The sequence below is a fragment of the Lissotriton helveticus genome, chromosome 11 (assembly GCF_964261635.1).
Source record: "Lissotriton helveticus chromosome 11, aLisHel1.1, whole genome shotgun sequence".
Lineage (NCBI taxonomy): Eukaryota > Metazoa > Chordata > Amphibia > Caudata > Salamandridae > Lissotriton > Lissotriton helveticus.
In genome coordinates this window covers 863354155-863382002 of record NC_136072.1, presented here as the reverse complement: position 1 = coordinate 863382002, position 27848 = coordinate 863354155, and positions in this window count along the sequence as shown.

Below are 27848 nucleotides of genomic sequence, written 5' to 3'. Positions count from 1 at the left end.
AAATTAAAGAAATGTGAAGATTCATTGTTGGCGGAAAAACCTGATACTCATTTGACACCATATTCCATAAACGTGAACATGGCCAAGGTTTGAACATTTTAGTTGAACATTAGGTTATCCTTAAAACAGATCAAGCTATTGGAAGGGAGATTTCAGACAAATCTCTTACATTCTAAAGGGCTGATTCACTGAAAGATAATTTAGTAGTAGTCATCTAGTTGTGATAAACCACACCACTTGCTTAAAAGAGAAGCCAGGTTTTTAGGAGATCTCACAGTTTAAAAGCATATAAATATGGCATTAATTGTGAATCATATGTAACTCCTTTCTCTACTTCCCCCACCACTCCAAAATGACTAGAAATATGGGAATTGCACAAATAATTATGCCATGCATGTCCAAACCTGGCCCTGCTCAGGCAAAAAAAAAAAAAATCAAGTGCACAAAAGGAGTGCTGGACATCTTAGGGCAATACACCATTCAGATGGTAATTAGACTGCACCCCTAACATTTTCAAAAATGTTATGAGGATAGGGACGATTTATTACCATATTTTGCAATTGGTTATATTATTAGGAATATCCTATCAGTTTACAGGTATTAAGGCCTTGTTACATATTTGAAGATAGTTTATCTCAAATTTCAAACATTCAGGAGAAGATGCTTCATTCCTCAGGCAGTCGGGCAGCATTGTGTACAGTGTAGGTGTAATCCCCCTACTTAGATCGCACTGGCATTTTGTAGTTGCCTGCATGTTATATTGTAAGGTGTTTTACCAGCCCTGCTTAGCCAGTGCCTGTGCTCTGACTCATTGGAATGTTGGAGTCTGATTATGCCTCGGAATGTTGGGACTGAGAGGGGCAGAGTGACAGTTTGTCATGGGCTGAGCAGCTGACTGGCTGCTCCTGGTGGGGTTCTGATTTACTACATAACTACATGATGTCCTGAACCTTACTACTTGTTATCTTCATGGAATAAAGCATCTTGAAATACGGTGTGCTTCCACATCCTGTTGTCCCTCTTGAAATACTACCTTCCTGAGTGGACCTTCTTCACTACACATTTCTATAATTGCAATCACCCAGAGGGTGTTCCACAAGCTGCATGAAGCATCCTGTGACAGGGTAGGAGGCTGGAGTGCGGGGGTGTGAATAAGACTTATAAACTGTTCTTTCCAAGATGTTGGTCTGCCCCACGAATTTTATCTGAAGTTACACCAAAATGCAGTAAAATAATTTTGTATGGTCTAGTTTCTGTTTGAATCATATATAAGGAGGCATTTCCAAGTGATTGATGTATTATAACAGATTGTACCCCTATATTTTGTCACATTTTCACCACTATTTCTGTTCCTGGTTTTTGTTTCTTGCAGTTGGATGTTCTACTGGATATTTCAGGCTATTCTTGATTTTTCTGTTCTTCCCCTCCCCCTCCTCCCGTTTACTTCCTCTCAGAGACTTGATCCCCCCCTTCGCATAACACCCCTTACTATGGCGCCTGACTCGCCAACCCCCCCACCCAATCCCTACCTACACACCTGAAACCCCATAGCCTGAACTCATTCACTATTAACTTCCCCCCACATCTCTCTGCTAAAATGAGACATAGCTTTAGACAAAAACTAAACCGACAACACAGAGAAACCCTATTCACAGACATCTACCACTCCTCCTCCAAAGGTCTGATTAAGATGGACCTTATTTTCTACACGGAGAGGCCAGAAGATTGGATCTCCAGGCACAGAACGCATCTCCACATAGCCAAAACCACATCCGCACTGCACAGCTGCAAAGTAACATCCCTGCTCCCAAATAGCGCGTCTAGAAGTGGGACCACATCCGTGACCATCTACAGTGACGGCACTGTCCTCATTCAGGCAAGCAACGAGAACGTTGAAACTTTCGACTCCCTCTTCCACTCACTTTGATCCGCTCTCCCCCTCCTGCCTCGCCCTCCTCAATCCAACTCCCGCCTACCACTACACCCAACCCTGAAGCTTTAGACTCCCTCGTCCCCCAACTCCGATCTGCTCTCCCCCACCTGCCTCGCACCACCTCAACCCTACTCCCACCTACAGTTTCTCAGCAGCAAAAAGAAACTCAATCCACATAACCACATTCCCCCACCGAACAGCTCCCCCGAGTCTTCACCCAACACAATGTCCCTACCAAACATGCGCCACAGCTCCCTAAGGATAACACATCCTTACCCTCCTACCGGTTACACTCATAGCAAACTCAAGAAGGTGCCCCACAGACAGTGACCTGTAATCTCACTAGATCCCTCACAGACCTCCCTCCTAGGATCTTAAAAATAGACGACCTGTCATACACAATAAATAAGAGACAACACTGCTTCAACCCGACCTATACCTCACAAGGTGAATCCCCCCAAGGTACCTTCAACCCCTCCCTCGACTCAATGGCGCAGCGACTCGCGTCACTTGAAAACCAAATAGACTCGATCTCCCGGGGTCTAACCAAAATCCTCTCTAAACTAGGTAAAGCTAGCAGATACCACCAATCTCCTCCTTGGGTTCCCCCCACTGCCAACACCAACCACCAGAAGAGCCCCTCTCGGCCCTCAGAAACCCCTCACCCTCAGAGACCCCCAAGAAGGGGCTCGAACCCTGGCCTCAAATAGCCTTAACCTCAAGACCCAACAGAACAGAAGCAGCCATGTCCGACACGGAAGCAGCCATTCTAGCCTCTTAATATGATACACCACCCTCCGACTCCCCAAAATCCAAAATCCAAGTGATCACAGGTCTCCAAAAATACCTCCCCTACACAAAACCCCCGAGACCTCCCGTCCTGACCACCATACCTAGGGCGCCCAAGGAAAAGATCGCCAGCAACAAAGAGCCTTTCACGCATGACATCGGCATTGCCTTTCTCATGGACACCTGGCTCAATAAGCTATCCCCACCATGCCTAGACATGCTTGTTCCCCCGGGCTTCTCCCTCATCAATTAAGACAGAAAAGGCCAGCAAGGAGGAGGGGTAGCTATCATCCATAAAGCCAACATGGCCATCACTGAAATAAACTCATTCGACTACAACAAATTTGAATGTCTCTCAACCAACATCAAGACCAAAGATAATGGCTCCTTACTTTGTCATGAGACCAACAACCTGCTAATCCAATCGCTGTCCAGTCTCCTCTGTGACAACAATTTAACCCAGTACTGCACAGAGGAGACACACTACAAAAGAGCCATCCTCGATGCCATAATCACGCAAAGAAACAAAATCACTATCAATCACATACTCCCCGTTGACTGGTCAGACCACCACATGATCTTATTCCACATAAACCAACTTACTCTCTCTCAACCCCCACTGCAAGACCCCCCCAAATGGTTGAGAAACCTCTCCCAGGTTACCAAGGGAGTCCTACAAGAAGAGATAAGCTCACTTCTCCCAGACAACACTGAGCACCTCTCTACTGATTGTTACAATGCCAAGCTAGTATCCTTGCTTGACAAAATAGCACCCCTAAAACTCAAAAAGAGTAGTGCCATCCCATCCAGATCATGGTTCAACTCCGAACTGAACTCCGAAAGGAGAACACTAAGAGCCAAAGAAAGAAAATGGAGAAATAACCCTACTTGTATTCTTCGTGACCAACTCAAATCAGCCCGCACGAAGTACAACAACCACATCAAAAACAAAAAATCCAGCTTTTTCCGCTCGGCATTGGACAGTGCCAAAAACAGGCCCAAGGAGCTCTATAGCATCATCAGACAACAAACCTCTAAGCCCTCCTCTGTGCAGGCGTCTAAAGAACTATGCAACAAGTTCGCCAAATTTTTCAAGAACAAGATCACAAATATCAAACTCTCACTGGACGGCATCAAAACGCACCACGCAAAGAGCAGCGCGGCTGGGTCACTAGGTCTTTCTCCTGGTCCCTCTCCCAATTCCTGGCTTAGTTTCCATCCTATTCAAGAAACTGAGATAATCACGCTGATCTCCACCTCCAAACCCTCAGCCCATGTCCTAGATCCCATTCCTCCCCTACAGACCAAAAAAATTAAGCACGCTCTAGCTCCGCTCTGGAGCACGATCATAAATAGCTCCCTGAAAAGCGGAGCAGTCCCTGACTGCCTCAAAATGGGTCAAGTCACACCCCTGTTGAAAAAACCCGGCCTAGATGCGACAGATCTAAACAATTTTAGACCTGTGTCGAACCTCCCCCTTCTCTCAAAAACACTTGAAAGATGCGTACTATATCAACTAACCCAGCACCTGGACAACATCAAGCTCCTTGACCCCCACCAGTATGGTTTCAGAAAAGGCTGTAGCACAGAAACCGCGATTCTCAACATCATCGACGATATACATGGATCACTAGAGTCCGACCAATGCTGCCTCCTCATTCTCCTTGACCTCTCTGCAGCATTTGATACTGTTGATCACAAACTCCTCATAAGGACTCTCCAAGAAAGATCTGGCCTTGGCGAGGTAGTCCTCAAATGGTTCTCCTCCTTTCTCCACAACCGCACACAAAAAATAAAAATAAAAAACTTCACTTCCGACCTCCAGCAAGTCAACAGGGGAGTCCCTCAAGGCTCGGTGCTTTCACCACAACTCTTTAACATCTACATGGAACTTCTTTCCAAACTACTCAGAAAAGCTAACATTCACTTCCATCTCTACGCTGACGATACCCAGATCTATCTGGAAACGACCTCTCTCAAAGACATACAAAGACTTAATGATGTGTTGAAAGATGTCCAACGCTGGCTGACAAGCAACCACCTGAAACTAAACCCTGATAAGACTGAGACACTCCTTATCTCAAATAAGGAAGACAATCCCCAAATTGCCGAGTGGTTAAAGGCCATCGATGCACTCAATGAGAATCTTACTCCAGCGGACTCTGTAAAATCCATAGGCTTCACTCTTGACCCCAAACTGAATATGACGAGACACATTAAGAATTCGGCCAAAAGTGTGTTCCTTAACCTCAGACCACTGAACAAAATAAAACCCTATATTCCACCCAATGATCTCAAACAGGCCATCCAATCCCTGGTTCTGTCAAGACTGGACTATGGGAAAGCAGTCCTCTCAGGAATCCCAAAATCACATCTGGCTCCCATCAAAACAACGCTACATGCGGCTGCCAGATTGATCACCGGTATCAAGAAATATGATCATATCTCCCCTGCACTCAATGAACTTAAGTGGCACCCAGTGGAAATGCGGATTAGCTTCAGAACAGCCTGCCTCACCCATAAAGCCCTTCACACCGGCAAACCTGAGTACCTGGCGAAAAAACTCATAAAAGCCGGCCAGTCCAGGAACCTGAGAAGCTCAAACTCCCTCCTACTCATCCCACCTAAAACCAGAAAGAAAAAAACTGCTGATCGATCTTTCACCGGAAGCGCTCCCAAAATTTGGAATTCCATTCCCCCTCCGATCAGATTCATTCCCTCTTTTGCAGAATTCAAAAGCCAACTCAAAACCCGGTTCCTCAACCGCTCCCTAGGAAGTGGATAGTGGGGAGCAAATACCAACCATCGAACTCTGCTCCCGCTCGAAGACTCCGAAGGTCCGTGAAGGCAAATATGTCCTACACTTCAATGTGTTGCTCTTGTATTTTTGCGCTCCTCTGTGGATATGCCTCCCCCTATTTTGTATCTGATGATTATTTGTGCTATGCCTACTGTAAAGCACTCCGATACCCTGGGGTCTGGCCAGCGCTATAGAAAACTTCTTAAATTAAATAAAAAAATGTACTTTCCAACAAGAGCTACAAGATTTTCAAGTGAAATAAATTGTGGTATTGGTTAGGGGGGTGAGTACCAGTCCCAGCAATATCTACAAACCTTGTCAGGGTGTACCAAAAGGATCATAAAATAGACCTGAGCTCTTCCCCCGGTACCTATAAAACAGCACAGACAGGCTTAACTTAGCAACGTGGATTTAATCAAAAGTTTAAACATAACACAAGAACAAACCCTAACCAATTTACAACATAGAGTAAACTTTAATAAATAAAATGACACCAAAATGACAAAACTCCAATAAGAGAAAGGGAATTGTGAATTTTTAAAGTTTAGATATAAAAATAGCATAAAAAATGTTAAGCGCAAACTACTGTCATCAGCATGCGCTTTATCAGTACCTAGGTGCAAGTTGAGGCTTGCCGCAATGGAGTGTGGATCAGACACAGAAATCAGGTTCAACACAGCTGGAGGTTTCACGCTTAGGGGTCCATTATGATGACGGGCGGATTGCCTCCGCCAGGGTGGCGGTGGCCACCGCCACCCTGGCGGAGGCAATCCGCCCGACAAGCACTCTTGTTTTCCCCTCCGCCAGATTAGGATGGCGGAGGGGACAGCGGCGGACGGAAAGACCGTCCGCCGCTTTACCGCCGCGGTCGCCCTGCGACCGCGGCGGTAATGGATTAATATGGTGGCGGTGTCCAATGGACACCGCCAGCCATATTACAATGCCACCAAGTAGAGGCCTTTCCGCGGCGGCAATGCCGCCACGGAAAGGCAGGCGGGGATTGCTGCGGGGGCCCCCTGCAGGGCCCCCAGGTTGCCACCATTGTTGGGGGGCACATGGGGGGTACCTATGGTACCCCCCACATTTGCATATGCAAAGCGGCAGGCACCGCGCGGTGCCTGCCGCTTTGCATATGCACATGCAAAAAAGCATTTTTAGCATTGTGGCGGGCGGTGCAGAGTGCACCGCCCGCTACAATGCTAAAACTACAGGATGTGCCCGCCACTGTAGCGGGCACATCCTAATTCCCCCCACGGGACCCCCGCCCTTATGGCGGGCGGTCCCGTTCCCCACTATGGTGACGGGCGGACAAAGTCCGCCCGTCATCATAATGGACCCCTTAGTCTCTAAAAATGGCAGTCAAAGACCCTCATGGGGAAAAGGCAGCAGGTTGAGGACGAAGAGGGTGTCACGTCATCAAATAGCGCTGGACGAGGTCATGGTCACAGAAAGATTTGCACAAATTAATCAGAGCTGCCAGGAAGGGATCACATAGCTAGCTGCATATTTAAAGCTGAAAAGTCTTCTAAAGAGGTATTTAAGGTGGTCAAATCTTTTCTCAAGCCAAAAGCATTAGAGACCGGGGAACAACCATCCCTCTCTCTGTGCGAAAACATTTCTGACTTCTTTGATAACAAAATCCAGAAGGTCTACCAGTCTTTTTCTGAGGTGTGTGAAACAGAAGATTCTGACAGTAAGGCAGGAGGCGCACAAGAGCCGTCATTCACGAATTTTAGCCTGATTCCAATGCAGGAAGTGTTGGCGGAAATCCAGGCGTGTAAGTCAGGGGTGTCATGCTTCTGGTACCGGCAATCACTGTCTGCCGTCGGAGTACGGGAGCAAGCAGAACTTCAATACCCAGACTCCTTGCGGGGCACGCAGCACGTGAGCGACGTCCTCCCCGCGGCCGCAATATCATGACGGCGTTCGAGGAAGAGAGCGCCGATAATTCGTATGAGAACTGTGTTGTTGGTGGATAAGCGCTAGCGACTCTTGCTGAGACCCACGGAGAGGCGGTAAGGGTGCACCTGCACCAAACCTACGACCGCTTCCAGCCGGGTGTAATCACTCGTTTTTTTTTGTTGAACCGCTCGGAGGGCTCCGAGAGCGGTGTTTTGCTTCATTGACTACTGTGAGTCCAGACCGATTCCTCTGTTGGAGGAGACCGTGACTTCCAAACGGTCTCGTGCAGGGGACTCGGGTCTGGGACTCTGTTTTGATACCTTGTTACCTCGAAGGAACAAGACTATCCTTACAGTCTCAAGAGGTATCTAGCAAAGAGGTATTTGCTATGGTGGCTTTACAGTGAACTTGTCCACAGGGATCAAGCCATAACTGTTGGTTGTTTGTACATTGCATTTGGGAGCAACCCGTATAAAACCATTATACTTACCAGTGAGATTACAAAGGATAAAGCTCTTGGTTGTGAACTCATTTCTTCGTGTAAAATACTATGGTCTTGGGATACAAGCCTTCAACGTTTTCTTTGTTTTTTCTATTACAGGAGAGAGTAGGGGGTCAGTACTCACGGCGAGATAAGGTTTAGCCTCGCACCACAGTGGTTATGGTATGCATGCTCTCTTTATAACATGTCTGAAACGTGATACGTGTACAATATAACCCAGGGTAACACTGTATTCCTTGTCTCTTGTGTTGCCTTCATAGAGTGTATAGCCGCCTTATTCTGCCCTCCTCTCTCTTCTATGGTTACAGCATTACGTATTTTGCTTTACAGGTGAGGGAAAGGAGTCAAAGCGTGTTACCACTGTCATTTTGTATGCTATATATATATAGAGTGTTATTTATGGTTGTTTCCTTTTTTTGTCTCCCACAAGATCTCCCTCCCCGCTGTCCCCTTCCCTCCCCGCGCCCCTCGCTTGATTTCCTCTAAGTCTGTGTTGCTTCACTAGCCAGATTTGGGGCGATCTAGAGGTGAGCTTCTTAAACTACATCTGCACCATCCTGAGGATCGACAGGTGGAGCCTGACAGAATTATCGGCGCACAAAACGTATTTCCTCCCGGTGGTGGTGATATTAAGGATGGCTACCCTAGATGACGTATTAGCTGCTTGGTTTTTGGTACAGACTGAGCTAGCAGCCTCCCGCCAAGAAACAGAGGTTCTGCAGACGAGGGTAGACGTGATGCAACATAACCCCTTTGATGCAGGGACTCCCCCTCCCCCGGCATCAGTGGTTGTGGAAATGCCCGTTCAAGTCCCTCTGGCCCCTCCTGAAAGGTTTTTTGGTGATAAGAAAAAAGTGCAGGTATTCATGACGCAAATCATGCTCCACTTTGCGTGTAAACCCAAACTCTTTCAAACCAACCAGGCCCGAGTGGCCTTTCTTATCTCCTACTTGGGGGGGAGGTGGCGCAATGGGCTGTTCCAATAGTGAGGGGTGAGGACGCCATGCTCTTTGATTGGGATACCTTCCGGGCTGCCTTCGAGAAGACATTTGATAAGCGGGCTGAAACCTTCTCTGCTGATAAAGATCTGTTGAAACTGCGACAAGGCCCGAACGACTTAGTTACCTACCTGAATCATTTCCGGAGGTTGGTCGCCGAAACAGATTGGCCTGAAGCTAAACAGTCCGTGATATTTTACCAAGGTCTTACAGAAGACATGAAAGATGTTCTGGCGCAAGTGGACCCCCAACCACAGACATGTGAGGCCCTGATTGACCTAGCCCTTCGACTGGACCATCGGCTCAGAGAACGAAAAGGGGATCATAAAAGAACCGAGTCCTCCTTTGTCGACAAGGGACATGTAGCAGTGAAAGCGGAAGGAGGGTCCGAACCCATGGAGGAAGGAGCGGTACGGGCGTCCCTCACGTTAAGTGAAAGAGACCATCGGAGAAAACAAGGGTTGTGCTTATACTGTGGCAAAAAAGGCCATTTCCTCAGGGAATGCCCAGTGAAACCCAAAACTGGAAGATTTCGTCCCGGCCAGATGGCAGTAGTCGAGAAGGGGGCGGAAAACTCCAACGCTTGAGCAACACTGAAGGGATCAGCTCAAGCACTTGCATCATCCCTTCTGTGGATACCAAAGATTTCCAGGACCCTGATCACTTCTTCATCACTATGGAGATTCGCATTAACCAAGAAACTCAAAGCCTTCGGGCCATGGTGGATTCGGGGGCAATGGGCTGTTTTATGGACAGAAAGGAAGCAGTATGTTTGGGGGTTCAGTTGTTGAGTAAACCAACACCTGAACAGATGTTTGCGGTTGATGGGCATGAGTTGGAATCCGGTCCCATACGTCAACATACTCAAGAATATGAACTGACTTACGAAGGACACCATCGAGAAAGGCTCTCTTTTAACATCATCCAAGCCCCTCTGTATGGCATTATTTTAGGTCTGCCCTGGCTGAAAAAACATGAGCCGGAGATCAACTGGACGGATCACTCTCTGCTGTTTCGGTCGGAATATTGTCAAACGAACTGTCTTATAGAGGTCATGTTACCGTCAGTAGTGTTAGCTACGGGATTGCACATCGCCACGGCCGCAGAAAAGGAAGTGGAACTTCCATCTCCCTACCACAGTTTTGGCAACATATTCAGTGAGACCCAAGATGAGGTGCTTCCGCCGCACAGAGAATACGATTGCCGCATTGACCTGGTCCCGGGAGCAGTGGTGCCCTGCGGCAGGATATATGCACTAACCCAACCAGAGAACCAACACTTACGAAAATACTTAGACATGCTCCTGGAGTTGGGGTTCATACGTCCGTCCAGGTCTCCTGCTGCGTTGCTCCTCTTTTTTATTCCAAAGGCCGAAGGGGAATTGAGGTGCTGCATAGACTTCAGGGCATTGAACACGATTACCATAAAAAACCAATACCCGCTCCCATTGATACCGGTGTTGCTGGAACAGGTATGGCACGCCTGTATATACACCAAACTCGACCTTAGAGGGGCATACCACCTCGTTCGCATGCGCAAGGGGGACGAATGGAAGACAGCCTTCAAGACGCGGTTCGGGCTATTTGAATATCCAGTAATGCCCTTTGGGCTGTGCAATGCCCCAGCCGCTTTTCAATTCTTCTTAAATGAAGTGCTGCGCGATTTCCTGGACATCTTCGTAGTCGTCTATATAGATGACATTCTTATCTACTCGGACTCCACAGAAGACCACATTCAGCACGTCCGACGAGTCCTGCAGGCCTTACAGGAACACCACCTCTTCTGCAAACTCACGAAATGTGAGTTCCATGTTCAAAAGGTGGAGTTCCTCGGAGTGATGCTCACCCCCGCGGGTCAAGTCATGGCCGAGAGGAAGGTACAAGCGATTCTGGATTGGCCTCGCCCCAAAACCGTCAAGGATGTTCAAAGTCTGTTAGGCTTTGCCAATTTCTATCGGCGATTCATCGGTAATTTCTCCAACCTCGTAGCTCCACTCAGCCGGTTAACCAGGAAGAACGCTCCGTTTGTCTGGACCACGGAAGTACAGGGAGCTTTTGAACAGCTAAAAGCAGCTTTTACTATGGCTCCTGTCTTAGTACATGCAAATCCGGAGCTGCCCTTCATCGTGGAAGCAGATGCCTCCGACATCGCAATAGGGGCTGTTCTATCCCAATGACATGCTACCACAGGATACCTCCATCCTATCGTGTTTATGTTTCGGAAGCTGAATACATCGGAACAGCATTACACCATAGCAGAAAAGGAGCTCCTAGCGATCAGGGACTCCTTCCTGGAATGGAGGCATTGGCTGATGGGGGCGTCACACCCAGTTACGGTTTATACTGACCACAGAAACCTGCAGTACATGAGAGCAGCAAGACACCTAACCCCGAGACAGCTCAGGTGGATGTTGTTCTTCGCGGAATACCGCTTTGTTATCACCTTCCGGCCGGGAACAGACAACAAGAAAGCAGATACTCTCACACGCCAAGAACAAGGGGGCTGTGGCGAAATACCTACAGAGAGGGCCATCATTGAACCCAGCAAAGTGTTAGGAGTGGTCCACTCTGAAGACTTTCTGGTGAAAATACGGAGAGGAATACAAACCTTCCATTGGAAACAATGGTTGAAGAGACATCCGGAATGGCGCTTACACAATGGCGTTCCCTTGAGAGGCAAACAGGTGCTTCTAGCCAATAACGCCCTAAGGAAACAAGCTTTCGAATGGTGTCGCGCGCTTCCAAGTGCAGGCCATATGGGTACCACCAAAACCCTGGAAACCTTGCTAAGACAGTTCTGCTGGCCCTCCATACGGTTGGACGTCTTAGCTTGGGTAAAAGACTGTAACACTTGCCTACGGATGAAAACAGACCATAGACCACCACAGGGGCTCCTACAAACTATGCCTACAACCGAAGTACCTTGGGAGAGGTTTTCTGTAGATTTCGTTGTAGGGCTTCCTAAGGATCAAGGGATGACCGCTATCGAAGTGGTCATAGACTATCGGACTAAAATGGGCCATTTCGTTGCCTGTAAACAGGCTCCTTCCTCCGTCCAGCTAGCACACATCCTCCTAACCCATGTTGTTTGTCTCCAGGGCCTCCCCAGGGTCATAGTTTCAGACAGGGGTGCTCAGTTTACTTCGGGGTTTTGGGGGGCCTGGTGCGCTAAATTGCAGATCTCATCTTCCCTCTCGACGAGTTTCCACCCTCAAACAGACAGACAGACAGACCGAGAGGTTGACAATCAGTCAAAGGGAAATCCCTGGGTGCACACTCATGTATGGAACTACTATATCTCCATACCTGTCTTTGTAAGCATTCAATCATCAGATTTAAAAAACTAAACAATGAATTTTAATTTCCACACTAAATTGGGAACGTTCACAGTCTTTTTAATAAAAAACATAAACACATTTACACAAAATGACAATTTAAAATTTCAAAGACCCATCTTTGAAAGAATATAAAAAAAAAATTTAAAAAACCATTGATCATAACAGTTCATTACAATTCATTGCATATACACAAGAGTTGAAATCGAATATAAAGCAACAAGATCATATAAGGCAAAAATCACAGGCAAGAATTACATTAAATCACAATAAAAGAAAATATCAACAACCCCCTACACAATGTGGCTTACTGATATCTTTACCACTATTGATTGCTGGATCCAAAGGTCATTGGTTAATGAAGGAGTGACACCAATAGTACCACTTATATGTGTGTATCAATTGTTCACTGGACCTTATTTGGATTCTACATAAGAAAAGAATGCGTCGACGCGTTTCGGTGCAGAGAACACAAGATACTGTAGCACCTTCCTCAGGACTGCCGTTTCTTTGGGGTCACCGGTTTCAGAGATTATTGCTTAACACCCTTTCTGTAGACATATAGGGAGAAAGCAAGGTATCACTATTTTAGGTAATTTATGACACCATAGCATGATATAAAGGTCTTATCACATGGTTATATTATATCAACAGAAGTTTTAATTATTAACACTCTTATCTGTATGTTACTGTTGTCAATTTATCTCACTTTTTTCAAATATGGGATCTTGGGAAGCCTTCACTTATTCCACACATTTGGCCTTACTCGGCTTGCGGATTCTACTTTTCCATTCAGGACATATAATCAACATCTTACATGGGTTACACAATTTATCACAAGCGAACATTTCTACATCTAATAACCCTCCGTTTCCATTTTAGTGTGGAAATAGATGGAAATTGGAGGCTGAGGGACCTGCTCATTGCCTTATCTGAGCTTTTCACTTCATTGCTTACATACACTGTAGGTCTTCTCAAACACACAGATTCTTACCATATAGGTTTAAGGCAGGGCACCACTGGAGGTGTAATGTATCAATCCAGGTCCTGACTTCTGATGTAGGTTACGCTCGTTCCTAATGGGGGCATGAAGGGTAATCTCAATATCTTTGTTCCATGGGTACTATCCTAGTCATGCACATTAAAATTTGGGCCGTTTACCTTTACAGTCTCAAGGGATGGGCGGTGGAGAGCCTCTTCTCCTCTTTATTCATATATAATGGCACCTTCACTGTTCTTGAGCCAACTGTATGAAAATCTAATCAGGATATAAAGACATGGTACTATTTAGGGATATAACCCCCGCTTATTGTGACGTTATGTCATCCTCAGTTTTCTATATATTTTTTTGTTAAGGCATTAGCCTCTTGTCCGGGCTTATGTATTTGGATTATTTACCTTTATGTGAATTTAGAGCCTGGAAGTGGTAGACCTCTCCACTCTCTTTTTGATGTATGGGGGTACTACCGCTCTTCTTAATCCGTTAAAATATTTATCTATTTGGACAAGGAATATCACATTAGAGGCATAGTGTTATTTAGGGGTTAAGTCCTCCTTAATTTTACGAGTTTAATTAACTCTAATAAGATCGCCCATAACAGTTTGACTCATCTTACCTTAAAAATTATTAAAACCTTTCCTGAACGGGCATATATCAGCGGAGTTCCGTAGGTGAACTGGATATGTTCTGTTGGGATAGATAAGTGGACATACATGTATGTGCATCTCACGCATGAACTTATCTATTTTTAATTGCATTAGATCTGCCCCTCTATAGTTATCAAATTTCTATTGTTATGGTATCTCCCTTATTAATGTGGGCCTTTAGCGTTATAGTTCTGTATATGGGCACAAGCTGTCCTACGTATCCCGGGTTCCCTTAATGGTTGACATTCGGTAGAATGCGTGATTTTATCTCGTTGTAGCCATATGGTGCTTCGCTGCATATTATTTTTCTTTATTCCCCAGGGCGGGCTCTCCGTCCCGTTGCCTTAATACTGTCTGGGTGTACGAGATCCCCTTGCCTTCTCTGTAGGTGAATTCTCCCTCAATCCCACGGGGCTATTTGAATTCCCACTTTATTGAGGACTACCTATCCGTACTCCCTTATGAATCCTATCATAGTACGGAGCAAAGTGGCCCACCCCCATGTTACGTCTGATTAGTACCCTATTCTCACCTTTTTCGTCGGAAGATCGCGTTTCTGCCTCGTTCTCTCACCTTCGATGCCGGGAATCGGAGAACGCTATATTTATACAGGTTTCAATTTAGGTTAGTTAGTCACACCTGAGTCGCGCGCCTGCGCATGTTAGTAAAGATATTCACGAATTGTGACGCCATCTTATTGTGACGCCATCTTAAGATGGTGTTCTAGTCGTTTTACGCTATGATTGCGTACCATTATTTTTATGTTGGGATACTTCATGATAATTCTTAGCTGAGATTTCCGTATTCTATTTCAATTTAGGTGTATCAACGAGTTTATTCCAATTTATTTCCCATTTCCTTACTCTTTTCTTATCAACCCCCGTTTTTTATATCGTTTTGTCTGTATTCTTTCATTACCATTTTGAATATATTCCATACCTTCCGGGGGTATTATTGTGGGCGTAGTACCATTAATAAGTGCCGATTAAGAGAGTGTTTTTGTTCCCCGATGTTATTAGCTCTGAGTGATCTCAGGCCCTTATCTGCGCCAGTAATCCCTTTACGTTTTCTGACCAGATGGGACTATAGTACCTATTTTGTTTCAGAGGAGGATTCCGGCAATTCAACATTGCCAGTAATATAGCCCCCAATTTCACACTGGTGATAACACCTTTTTCTTTTTTCAGCAGGCTGCAATGTTATAATATTGATTCTAAGGTATTTGTGTTCGTCCCTTTTTATATCTAATGGGTATTTCATCAAACTTACCTTCTCTGTTACCCTTACATATACCCTTTAACGTCTCAGATTACCTCTCGTTCTATAGCTTTTCTCTAGTTCCTTACACTTATATTAGGGCTTCCCACTCTTCTCTTGAGTTCAGGCCACATCTAATGGTGTTAAATTTTACCATGAACCATTGTTCCTGCTGTTTCCTCCTATTTTTGCTGTTTCCTAATCTAGTTTGTTCCCTTATCCTCTCTAAGATTACCCATCTCAGGTCCTTTTCTGTGTGTCCCTTCTCTTTCCAATGTGCCACTAAAGGTGCATTCTCTTTGTTGTTTTTAATAGCAGATTTATGTTCCCCTATTCGTAACCTCAATTCTCTGCCCGTCTCTCCTATATAGGCCTGATTGCATGGGCACAAGATCATATATATTACATTTTTGGTTTTACAATTGTTTAGCGTGGTAATTTCTTGGGTGGCTCCATTGTGTTCTACCTTTTTGGTAACCATACACAGATCACATATGCAGCAATTGCCGCACCTGTGATTCCCTACTGCTTTGGTCCCTAAGACCGAGAGGTTGAACCAAACGCTCAAACAATACTTGAGATGTTTCGTAGACACCACCACTGATGCTTGGGTTGATTGGTTGTGGACAGCGGAGATAGCATATAACAACGCTATTCACTCCTCCACGAAGCTCACGCCCTTCTATTGTACTTATGGTTTCCACCCACGTTTCCTTCCTTTTCTTCTACCTTCCTCCGCTACCAGGCTTCCAGAGGTGCGCTACAGACTTCAGTTGATGCGCAAAAACTTCACTACAGCGCGCAGGAATCTAGAGAAGGCTAAGGCATGCTACAAGGCTCAAGCTGACAAACACCTTAGACCTGGGATAGGATACCAACAGGGTGATTGGGTGTGGCTATCCACCAGAAACATCAGGTTTAAGAAACAGAGCGTGTTCAATCCCAAGTACATTGGCCCCTACAGGGTAGTAAAACAAGTCAACCCTATATCGGTTAAGCTGCGTTTGCCTGCCCATTTCCGTATACATCCAGTGTTCCATATGTCATTGCTGAAACCCTCTGCCCGTCCTGTGAAAAGGGCTCCTGCTCCTATCTGGGTGCAGCATGAACGGGAGTATGAGGTGAAGGGGATCCTGGATTCCAAAAGGGTGAGGGGGAAGGTTTGGTACCTGGTGTCTTGGAAGGCCTATGGCCCGGAGGAGGACTCATGGGAGCCCCGGGATGCTATTCACGCTCCCCGCCTTCTGGCTCGTTTCCATCGTTTGCATACTGAGGTGCTTTCTGGCAGTCAGTGACTATCGGAAGGGGGATGTTCTGTCATGCTTCTGGTGCCGGCAATCACTGTCTGCCGTCGGAGTACGGGAGCAAGCAGAACTTCAATACCCAGACTCCTTGCGGGGCAAGCAGCACGTGAGCGACGTCCTCCCCGCGGCCGCAATATCATGGCGGCGTTGGAGGAAGAGAGCGCCGATAATTCGTATGAGATCTGTGTTGTTGGTGGATAAGCGCTAGCGACTCTTGCGGAGACCCACGGAGAGGCGGTAAGGGTGCACCTGCACCAAACCTACGACCGCTTCCAGCCGGTTGTAATCACTCGGTGTTTTCGTTGAACCGATCGGAGGGCTCCGAGAGCGGTGTTGTGCTTCATTGACTACTGTGAGTCCAGACCGATTCCTCTGTTGGAGGAGACCGTGACTTCCAAACTGTCTCGTGCAGGGGACTCGGGCCTGGGACTCTGTTTTGATACCTTGTTACCTCGAAGGAACGAGACTATCCTTACAGTCTCAAGAGGTATCTAGCAAAGAGGTATTTGCTATGGTGGCTTTACAGTGAACTTGTCCACAGGGATCAAGCCATAACTGTTGGTTGTTTGTACATTGCATTTGGGAGCAACCCGTATAAAACCATTATACTTACCAGTGAGATTACAAAGGATAAAGCTCCTGGTTGTTAAGTCATTTCTTCGTGTAAAATACTATGGTCTTGGCATACAAGCCTTCAACGTTTTCTTTGTTTTTTCTATTAGAGGAGAGAGTAGGGGGGTCAGTACTCACGGAGAGATAAGGTTTAGCCTCGCACCGCAGTGGTTATGGTATGCGTGCTCTCTTTATAACATGTCTGAATCGTGATACATGTACAATATAACCCAGGGTAACACTGTATTCCTTGTCTCTTGTGTTGCCTTCATAGAGTGTATAGCCGCCTTATTCTGCCCTCCTCTCTCTTCTATGGTTACAGCATTACGTATTTTGCTTTACAGGTGAGGGAAAGGAGTCAAAGCGTGTTACCACTGTCATTTTGTATGCTATATATATATAGAGTGTTATTTATGGTTGTTTCCTTCTTTTGTCTCCCACAAGATCTCCCTCCCCGCTGTCCCCTTCCCTCCCCGTGCCCCTTGCTTGATTTCCTCTAAGTCTGTGTTGCTTCACGAGCCAGATTTGGGGCGATCTAGAGGTGGGCTTCTTAAACTACATCTGCACCATCCTGAGGATCGATCGGTGGAGCCAGACAAGGGGCACCAGATGACTCCTGCCCCCGAAAAATTTGGAAAGTGATGGCACACTCTCTCAAGCATGTGTTGTCACACATTTGGAACTCCGAATCAGAAAAATCTTTATTTGGTTATTTACACAAAACAACCATAAAAGCACAATTTGATAAAAACATCATTATAAAAACCAAATATCTAAAATCCTCTTATCCAGAAATATAAACATGTTTGATCTAGTGCAAAGATTTACAGAGATTCTAAGCAATTTAACCCTCCCTACTGTTTCTAAATTTTAGGGCTAATTTTAAAAAGCTGATTACAAATAAAGTGCCTTCGTGTTTTAGCAGCTGTAAATAACAAAGTGCCTGTCTAACCTGGGTAAAATTCAATTTTTTAAGAAGAGGTTTAAGATAAATCCTCCGAGGTGTATCATAAAATGAACAAATAAATAAAAAGTGCACCAAGTCCTGCGGAGAGACATGGTCGCAGCCGCAGGACGGTAGCACTTGGCCTTGATGGCTACCTTTTGGAACTGCTAGCAGTAAATGAAAAAGACCCAGACGAAACCTAATTAACAAGAAACGGTCAAAGCTTGGCATTGGCCAGGACAAATGAGGTTCCATACTGAATGTGGTTTGTAAAACAACATATTTTCCGACACTGCTTTTGTTTAGTTCCGCCTCCTCACGCTGTAGGTTCTGCATAAGGGAAAAGGTGTTCTTCACGAACTCTACATCAGCTATGGTGATAGAGTCAGGGTTCAGGAAAAGTTCAGGGCGCCCTAATGCGAAGAAGCAATTTTTCAGGTATTTTAACCATGGGATTTTTAACATATTGTCCCATGATAAAGCTTCTCTCAAGAGCTGGTGGTTTAACGGTAAATCCTTATTAAGCCAACATTTCAACCAGCATGTTAAGGGTCTTAGTGCTATGATGTCACTTAAATAGGGAGAAACTAGTTCTTCGTGCACTATAAAGTTAGCAGTTCCCCTCGGGACCCCCATCAGCTGTTTCAAGAAATTATTTTCAGTTGCCACCAGATCATTAACAGCTATATGCCCCCATAACTCACTTCCATAACAGCCTATCGCCACGCTCTTGGCCTAGTAAATTTTTAACAGCGCGGCAATTGCCCGTTTGCCCATTTTCCTTGCAAAATTAAAAATGGCCGCATTAGCCCGGGTTATCTCCCCCTTTTTCCTCTGTATGGCGGGTCCCCATTTCAGTTGATTATCGAACAGGACCCCCAGATATGAAAAGGTTTTTGTTGTAGGAATCTTCTCCCCGTTTACATAAAATGGGAGCGTCTTATTATGTCCTTTGCCTACATTCATTACAAAGGATTTTGAATTGTTAATGGCAAGATCCCGGGTTTTCATAAAACTGAAAAAGGTGTCAAGCAACTATTGGAGGCCTTTTGCAGTCCTAGCCAGCAGAACGGCATCGTCCGCATAAAGGAGGACCGGTAACCCTTTGCGCCCAACATAAGGATAATCGGCTCCTGTATTTAAAAGATTGTTCTCTAAATTGTTAATATATAAGTTAAAAAGAAACAGGGCCAAGATACAGCCCTGTCTTACACCCCGGTGTACTCCAAATTCCCTGGTTACCTTCAAGTCCTGGGAATATCGAACATTAGCCCGGGTGTCCTGGTGTAAATCCACCAAAAAGTTGACCAGGTTCTGTTCCACCCCCATATTTCCCATGGCCTCCCATAACTTGGCCCGGTTGACACAATCAAAGGCCGAGGAGAGGTCCATAAAGGCCATATAAATTGTGCCCTGACGTGCCAACGTATATTTTCCCAGAACCATGTACAGGTTAAGGCACTGTGAGATGGTGGAGTGACCTGGTCTAAAACCATACTGAATCGGGGAAATTATGTTGTTTTCTTCAGCCCAGGCTGTTAACCTGTTCAAAATTACACCTCCCACTACTTTGACCACCGAGTCGATTAAGGATATTGGCCTGTAGCAGGTCCTGCTATTTCGGTCCCCTTTTTTGAAAACTGGGACTATCGTGAATACCCCCCAAGACTTAGGGCATCCGTGTTCTGCAACTGCGTTAAGTACAGCAGAAAGAACGGGCGCCCATAATGATATCCTTGATTTAAAAAGGTCCGGGGGCAGGCCATCAGGCCCGGGTGCTTTATTACTGGATAATGATTCAGAAAAGGGGGTGGTGATGAACAGAGTGTCTGAATTAAGCAGACCACTCTTACCCAGTCCAAAGATCAGGGCTTGATCCATCACCGTTATTTAGCTCACTGCCCCATCCCAGCTCAGAACCTGGCGATATGCAAATTAGTCTGTCCCTGGCCCAGTGCATCATGGGAACAGGGCAGACCAAACTACCAAGCCAATTCTTCACCAGAAAGGAGACAATCTTCCGGGGACCGGTTTCTGCCATTCCAGGCGTCGTCGGCCCGGCTTGCTTGAATCCTGATGGAGCAGTGAGCAAGGGACTCATGTCTGAGTATACCCTTCCACGCTTATGGTGGACAAAATGATTCAGAAAAGGGGGTGGTGATGAACAGAGTGTCTGAATTAAGCAGACCACTCTTACCCAGTCCAAAGATCAGGGCTTGATCCATCACCGTTATTTAGCTCACTGCCCCATCCCAGCTCAGAACCTGGCTATATGCAAATTAGTCTGTCCCTGGCCCAGTGCATCATGGGAACAGGGCAGACCAAACTACCAAGCCAATTCTTCACCAGAAAGGAGACAAGCTTCCGGGGACCGGTTTCTGCCCTTTCAGGCGTCGTCGGCCCGGCTTGCTTGAATCCTGATGGAGCAGTGAGCAAGGGACTCATGTCTGAGTATACCCTTCCACGCTTATGGTGGACAAAATGATTCAGAAAAGGGGGTGGTGATGAACAGAGTGTCTGAATTAAGCAGACCACTCTTACCCAGTCCAAAGATCAGGGCTTGATCCATCACCATTATTTAGCTCACTGCCCCATCCCAGCTCAGAACCTGGCTATATGCAAATTAGTCTGTCCCTGGCCCAGTGCATCATGGGAACAGGGCAGACCAAACTACCAAGCCAATTCTTCACCAGAAAGGAGACAAGCTTCCGGGGACCGGTTTCTGCCATTCCAGGCGTCGTCGGCCCGGCTTGCTTGAATCCTGATGGAGCAGTGAGCAAGGGACTCATGTCTGAGTATACCCTTCCACGCTTATGGTGGACAAAATGATTCAGAAAAGGGGGTGGTGATGAACAGAGTGTCTGAATTAAGCAGACCACTCTTACCCAGTCCAAAGATCAGGGCTTGATCCATCACCGTTATTTAGCTCACTGCCCCATCCCAGCTCAGAACCTGGCTATATGCAAATTAGTCTGTCCCTGGCCCATACTCAGATGTGAGTCCCTTGCTCATTGCACCATCAGGATTCAAGCAAGCCGGGCCGACGACGCCTGAAATGGCAGAAACCGGTCCCCGGAAGCTTGTTTCCTTCCCAGTACAAGAATTGGCTTGGTAGTTTGGTTTGCCCTGTTCCCATCATGCACTGGGACAGGAACAGACTAATTTGCATATAGCCAAGTTCTGAGCTGGGATGGTGCAGTGAGCTAAAAAACGGTGATGGATCAAGCCCTGATCTTTGGACTGGGTAAGAGTGGTCTGCTTAATTCAGGCACTCTGTTCATCACCACCCCCTTTTCTGAATCATTTTGTCCACCATAAGCGTGGAAGGGTATACTCAGATGTGAGTCCCTTGCTCATTGCACCATCAGGATTCAAGCAAGCCGGGCCGACGACGCCTGAAATGGCAGAAACCGGTCCTCGGAAGCTTGTTTCCTTCCCAGTACAAGAATTGGCTTGGTAGTTTGGTTTGCCCTGTTCCCATCATGCACTGGGACAGGAACAGACTAATTTGCATATAGCCAAGTTCTGAGCTGGGATGGTGCAGTGAGCTAAAAAACGGTGATGGATCAAGCCCTGATCTTTGGACTGGGTAAGAGTGGTCTGCTTAATTCAGGCACTCTGTTCATCACCACCCCCTTTTCTTATTACTGGATAGGCCCATAATACCCTTCTCCACTTCACGAATAGAAAATTGCAGAGGGTTGTCACCTGGATCACCTCTTTTATGTTCTGGCTGTGGCGTTTTTCTATTAAAAATAGATCTAAAATGGGAGACCCACTCTTCTTCTAATATATGCGTGCCTACAGAGGAATCGCCTGGGGATTCAAACAGGGGTGTATTTATAATCCCCCCAAAATTTTGCACTATTTCCAAGTGTTGTGGGATCTAACAGCTTTTCCCAGATGGAAGCTTTCACTTCTGCTTTACGTACAGCCAAAGCCTTTTTATAGGTAAGGCGAGCTGCCCTGATACTTAGCGGATCCCTCGGTCTGGCTTTTAAAGCCGTCTTTAAGTCACGACTTGCCCTCGAGCAAGAGAGATCAAACCATTTAGAGTCACTACAAGCCCGACCTGTGGAAGGTATGGTTAACATTGCCCCAACTTTTGAGACAATGCCATCATAGGCTAAGAGAATTTCTTGGGCTGAACGTACTGGAGAGACGCAGGTTGATAACTCGATGTTGCACGTATTATTAATCTGTTCGTACAGTTGGGCCGAGTTCACCTTTACCCACTTTAAGCGTCTTTTGCCATCCGTACATTTTAGGACCCCACCATCTACCCTTTTTTTTTGCACATTTAAGATCTTGCCTCCTAAGTGAATGCAGACCGGATTGTGGTCGCTAAGTGAGTTCTCAAGGATTTTAAAACCTAACATATGGGTGCTGAGAGTACTAGAGAGAAGTATGTGATCGATATAGGAACCCCCAACGCTGCCTTTATATGTGGGGACTTCATGAAGAATATTATCGTCCACCTGAGACATGGCAGTGATTAAATCAAATTCATCCGTAAAATTGTTCAGCAAATTGCCCCGGGGGGTATGATCAAAATGAAAGCCTTCTAGTCTGTTACAACCCATTAAACTGGTTACGGTATTTGCTGGGTTCCCACAGAGATGTACGTTAAAATCCCCTGCAATGACAATCTGGGATGAAAGTCTCTCTATATTATCCCTAAGGAAACTGCCTAGTTCAGCAATCTTACAATCCCCTTTTTTGTTAACAGCATTGTAAAAATTAATCAAAGTTAATTAATCTTTCCCGTTTTTGACCGACAGTATTTGGATGTCGTTGTCACAGAAGGAAAATCTTTTAACAGAACATGTTAATGCTAGGTCAATGTACACAGCCAGACCCCCTCTAGCTCTACCACTCCTGGACGGCTCGGCTGGCACAAAGAAACTTTTGTACCCTTCTATGAATACATTGTTTCCTACCAGCCATGTTTCTTGTAGGCAGATTACTGGAAAGGATTTTATAAAAGTCACCCAAATTGGGTAATTGATTTTACCCGCTAGTCCAGCAACGTTCCATGAGATTATGTTGTGCCTTCTTGCAGTTGAATCTGTTGGGCCGGGACTTCATCCCCTGTGGCTTATCCAAATAAAACCGCAAAGCTTGACTCTGTAATATCCCCTGCAACTATTTCCGAATCAAGGTTGATGATCCGTTCACTTATTGGAGTTTGCGTTTGTTCACAAGTCTGTGCGGGCAAGGCAGTAGCTGACTCATCGTATGTCAGCGGATCATAGGCTGACATCACAGGTCCTGTAAGGTCCTCGATTTCATTTATTTCCACAGATGTGACATTCAGCAGTAGTTCTGAAGCGACCCGTGGGGCTAAATCATGGGCCAGAACTTCCTGCGGCTTATCCCTATTTACAACAGTGTAACGTAAATATAGGAGGGTATCTGTTATTGATGTTAAGGTCTTTTCGTAATGTCAATCTACTACCTCGAGGCCTTCCTGCTGATGGAAGGCGTCAAATCGATTGTAAGTGGGTACCCTATACTGAGTGTGGTAGTAATCATAGTGACCACTTCCAAAGGTATAGTTTGGGCGTGTGATATCATTGGCCAGTGAAAGGTTATCATGATATGTATAGTACCTAGGTCTATGTGTGTGCTGTCGATGTATGTTCCTTTGGGCCGTGAGGGGCGGGGGATAGAAATAGCTGAGATCTACTGTTTGGATCCTGCTTTCTAGATCACCTTCCCTCCAGCCGCTAATGTAGTTTGCCACCCGCCGGTCTTTGAAATTTATTATGATGCAGTCACCTTCATAATTCTTTTTCCTCTGTCCCACCCAGTTTAATCTCCTAACATGTAGGATTTGTCCACTTAGAGAGGGGGGAATGGGCCTACGTCTAGTTAGCCAATGACTAACCTTATTTTTTAATTCTAGGTGACCTTCAAACTTTCCTGCATCTAAAGTGGGTACTCCTATCATTACCACCATTGAAGGGGTGGGATTCCGGGGGTAAGTCAATGCATGAAAACTTGCTAACTGGTGCCGATCTTTTGGGTTGAACCTGCTGACTGAAGCTATTGACGTTGTCGTTGTTTAAACCCTCAGCTGCCCACTCACTCTCGTCCCCCCCTTCTGTAGTTTCTGGTCCGGCCTTGCTAGGCAGCACACTTAAAGGGACCGTCTCATCTGTACTCCCACCTGTTATCACAAGAGAAACCATTGGGGGTTCTTTATGCCCCTTGTCTAATGGTTTTGGTAACTGTGATTGTTTAGCCAATTTACACTTGGCTGATGTGGCTACAGGGGTGTTCTTATTGATTGTAGGGCACATTGGCTTGGCTTTGGTTTTATGATGGATCTGGGTTTGGGGAGTTTTTACATACTTCGTCAAGATTTCATTATTTCGCAGATGAACTTCTCCCATCTTTTCTAATTTCTCATCTATCGTGATTACTCTTTGTAATAGAGGGAGCATAAGAGACTTCATTAAATGTTCTATTTTTGGCATGAGAGTCTCCACGTAAGTGTTGTTATTACTTGTCCTATTGATCGGATTAGTGTCAATATCAATAGTCTCGAGGCCTATACTACTCTCAGAGGCTGTCAGATGACTTTGGTCTACTGATTTGGGAGTTTGTACTGCGATGTTAGAGTCTCTCTGTGCTGAGCTCACAGTTACCCCCTGGCCAAGCATGTAAGGACAACCTGCTTTCCCGGATAACAAAGTCAGATGGGGGGATTTGGGATGATGGAGTTAACTGCTTGTTCTCTATATCAGGGAAGCCTGCAAAAGATTCCATAAGAATAGAGTCTTGAGAATATGCTGTGTGGGTAGATGAATTAACGTGCGTGTGCAAGTCCTGGGTTGGCTGAGTGGAAAGGCACATACTTGGAGGTAATGAGAGGCGCCTCTCCGTGCTCTCTATCGCATTGACAACAACCCCTATGGTCTTTTGGAGCATTCTATCAATCGCGGTAAGGCTTGGAGGAGGTGTAGTAACTTGAGGCTTTTTCCTTGAAGTAGAACGGGTCGACATAGGTGTACTTTTGGTCTTACTCATTTTTATGGTAATATATCTTGGTATAGTTATACGTAGACCCTTATACGGGATACCACTCAGAGTTTATATACAGACAGAACGATTGAGTTGGCTCAATTAGGGAAACATGTACCAGGTCACATGAAAATATATACAAAGGAAATATAGAGAGTCACCTTTGTCGATGTCCCAATAGATCCAGGAGGGGTGGCCCAGCCCAATCTCTTCAGGCCTCTGAGGGCCACAGAGGGCCCGCTCGCGTCCCGCAACGCTGAAGAGGCGCGCTTTATGTAGCGCCTCCGGGGCCGGAAGATGGCGATGGCAGCTCCAGCCGCAGTGCCTCACGGGATCAGCAGTCCTCCGCTCGGCGGCCACTGGTAGCTGGAGCGGCGGCGGGAGGACTGCGAGCTGCAATGGAGCTTGGCTGGATGAAATGCGAGCGATGCGGGGATCAGGTAGGGCCCAGAGTTCGTTACCCCAGCAGGAAAAAGGACACACCGGCTCCACCGGAGAGGCGCGCTTTATGTAGCGCCTCCGGGGCCGGAAGATGGCGATGGCGGCTCCAGCCGCAGTGCCTCACGGGATCAGCAGTCCTCCGCTCGGCGGCCGCTGGTGGCTGGAGTGGCGGCGGGAGGACTGCGAGCTGCAATGGAGCTTGGCTGGATGAAATGTGAGCGATGCGGGGATCAGGTAGGGCCCAGAGTTCGTTACCCCAGCAGGAAAAAGGACACACCTGCTCCACCGGAGAGGCGCGCTTTATGTAGCGCCTCCGGGGACGGAAGATGGCGATGGCGGCTCTAGCCGCAGTGCCTCACGGGATCAGCTGTCCTCCGCTCGGCGGTCGCTGGTGGCTGGAGCGGCGGCGGAAGGACTGCGAGCTGTAATGGAGCTTGGCTGGATGAAATGCGAGCGATGCGGGGATCAGGTAGGGCCCAGAGTTCGTTACCCCAGCAGGAAAAAGGACCTGGACTTTGGAACTCATGCCTTGCTTCCGACATTTTTCCCAACATATGGAAACACGCCACACTTCTCCCCCTGCGGAAAAAACAAACGGGGATCCTGGGGATCTAAATAACTACAGGCCTATCTCTCTGCTGCCTGCCCCAGGTAAGATGCTGGAAAAACTGGTGCAGCGGCATTTGACTAATTTTATTGAGAGCAAAGGCAGCCTACATGATACCCAATCTGGCTTTAGATCGGGTATCAGTACCGAAACGGCGCTCTTGGATGTGGCTGAGTCGGTGAGGCTGGTGGTGTATTCAGGGGCATCCACTATGTTGGTGCTCATGGATCTATCGGCGGCATTCAACACTGTTGACCATACCTTGCTGTCTCAGAGACTTAAGGAGATGGGCATAGGGGGCACGGTACTGGCCTGGCTGAACTCCTACTTAAGCAATCGCTCCCAGAAGGTCTCACTACAGCCATTTGTGTCGATGCCAAAACCACTATGGTAGGGAGTCCCTCAGGGGTCAGCGTTGAGCCTTCACCTGTTTAATCTATACCTTGCTCCACTGTTCTCTCTGATCGCCAGTTGGGGGGTAAAAGCTATTTCATATGCTGATGACACCCAGCTGGTCTTCTTTTTTAAAGAGCAGTCTGAGGACTCCTTCAGGAGCTTCAAAGGCTGTCTAAGAGATATTGTGTTGTGGATGAATAACAACAAACTGAAACTCTAGGCAGGAAAGATGGAGAAGATGTTTTTCAGGAAAGAGTCACCTCCAGCACAGGATTTTTGGTGGCCTAGAGAAATGCCCCCCATTCCCTGCAGGCAGTATAAAAATCTTTGTGTGAAGTGGGAGTCTGATCTGTCATTCTTGGCTCAGATACAGCAGGTGACTGCCACCTGCTTCAGTAAACTCAGGAATCTGCGTACATTTCTGCATCTACTGCCAGAAGCGTGCCGGAAAATCATAGTCCATGCCATGGTGACTTCCAGGCTGACAATGCCAACAGCCTATATTTAGACCTACCACAGTACCTAATTAGACGCCTTCAGATGGTCCAAAATGCGGCTGCGAGACAGATTAGGCAGGTCCCTTTCCGACATCATGTCTCTCCGCATTTAAAAGAACTCTACTGGTTACCCATGGCTAAAAGGATTGAGTTTAAGGTGCTGACATTGGCATTCTGAGCCACTCATGGCACCTGCCCCAGCTTCTTGAAACTAAGACTATGTGGCTATAAGCAGACGGGATCTTTAAGGTCTAACTCACAAAGGCTGCTCTGCATACACCGCTTCAACAAGGCCCGCCTAGGAGGTAGATCCTGTACGGTTGGGGTAGCTTAGTTGTGGAATTCCTTGCCAGATGACCTACGCAACCTAGAGGCAGAGCCTCTTTTTAGGAAAAAAGTTAAGACCTGGCTCTTTAGGGCAGAATAATGGGTCTGTGGCTTTGCTCCTTGGTTTCCATCTGCATACTGTTGATCGCTTAGCACTGGGACACCTCTGTTTGAGGTAGCTGTCGCGCTTTACAAGTGTCTGTATTATTATTATTATTATACTGCTGCCGCTGACTTTTGGCCCACAATCTGTGAGTGGGAGACATTTTAAGTTTGCCTCCAAGGAAGGTCACTTACTGGACAAATACTTTTGGTGCATTCATCCAATGAAGATTTCTACCTTCCGACATAGTCACTTCTTTGGAGCATAGATTCTTCCATCATGGCAAGGCTGCAGGCTGTAACCGAACAGGGCTACAAGAAGCCGATACCTTCTCCATGACATCGCATAGAATCCGATCTGCTCCTGAAAATAAGCTCTGAGCAGGAGGAGCCTGAGTCTTTGAATTCAAAATGTTTCTAAGTCC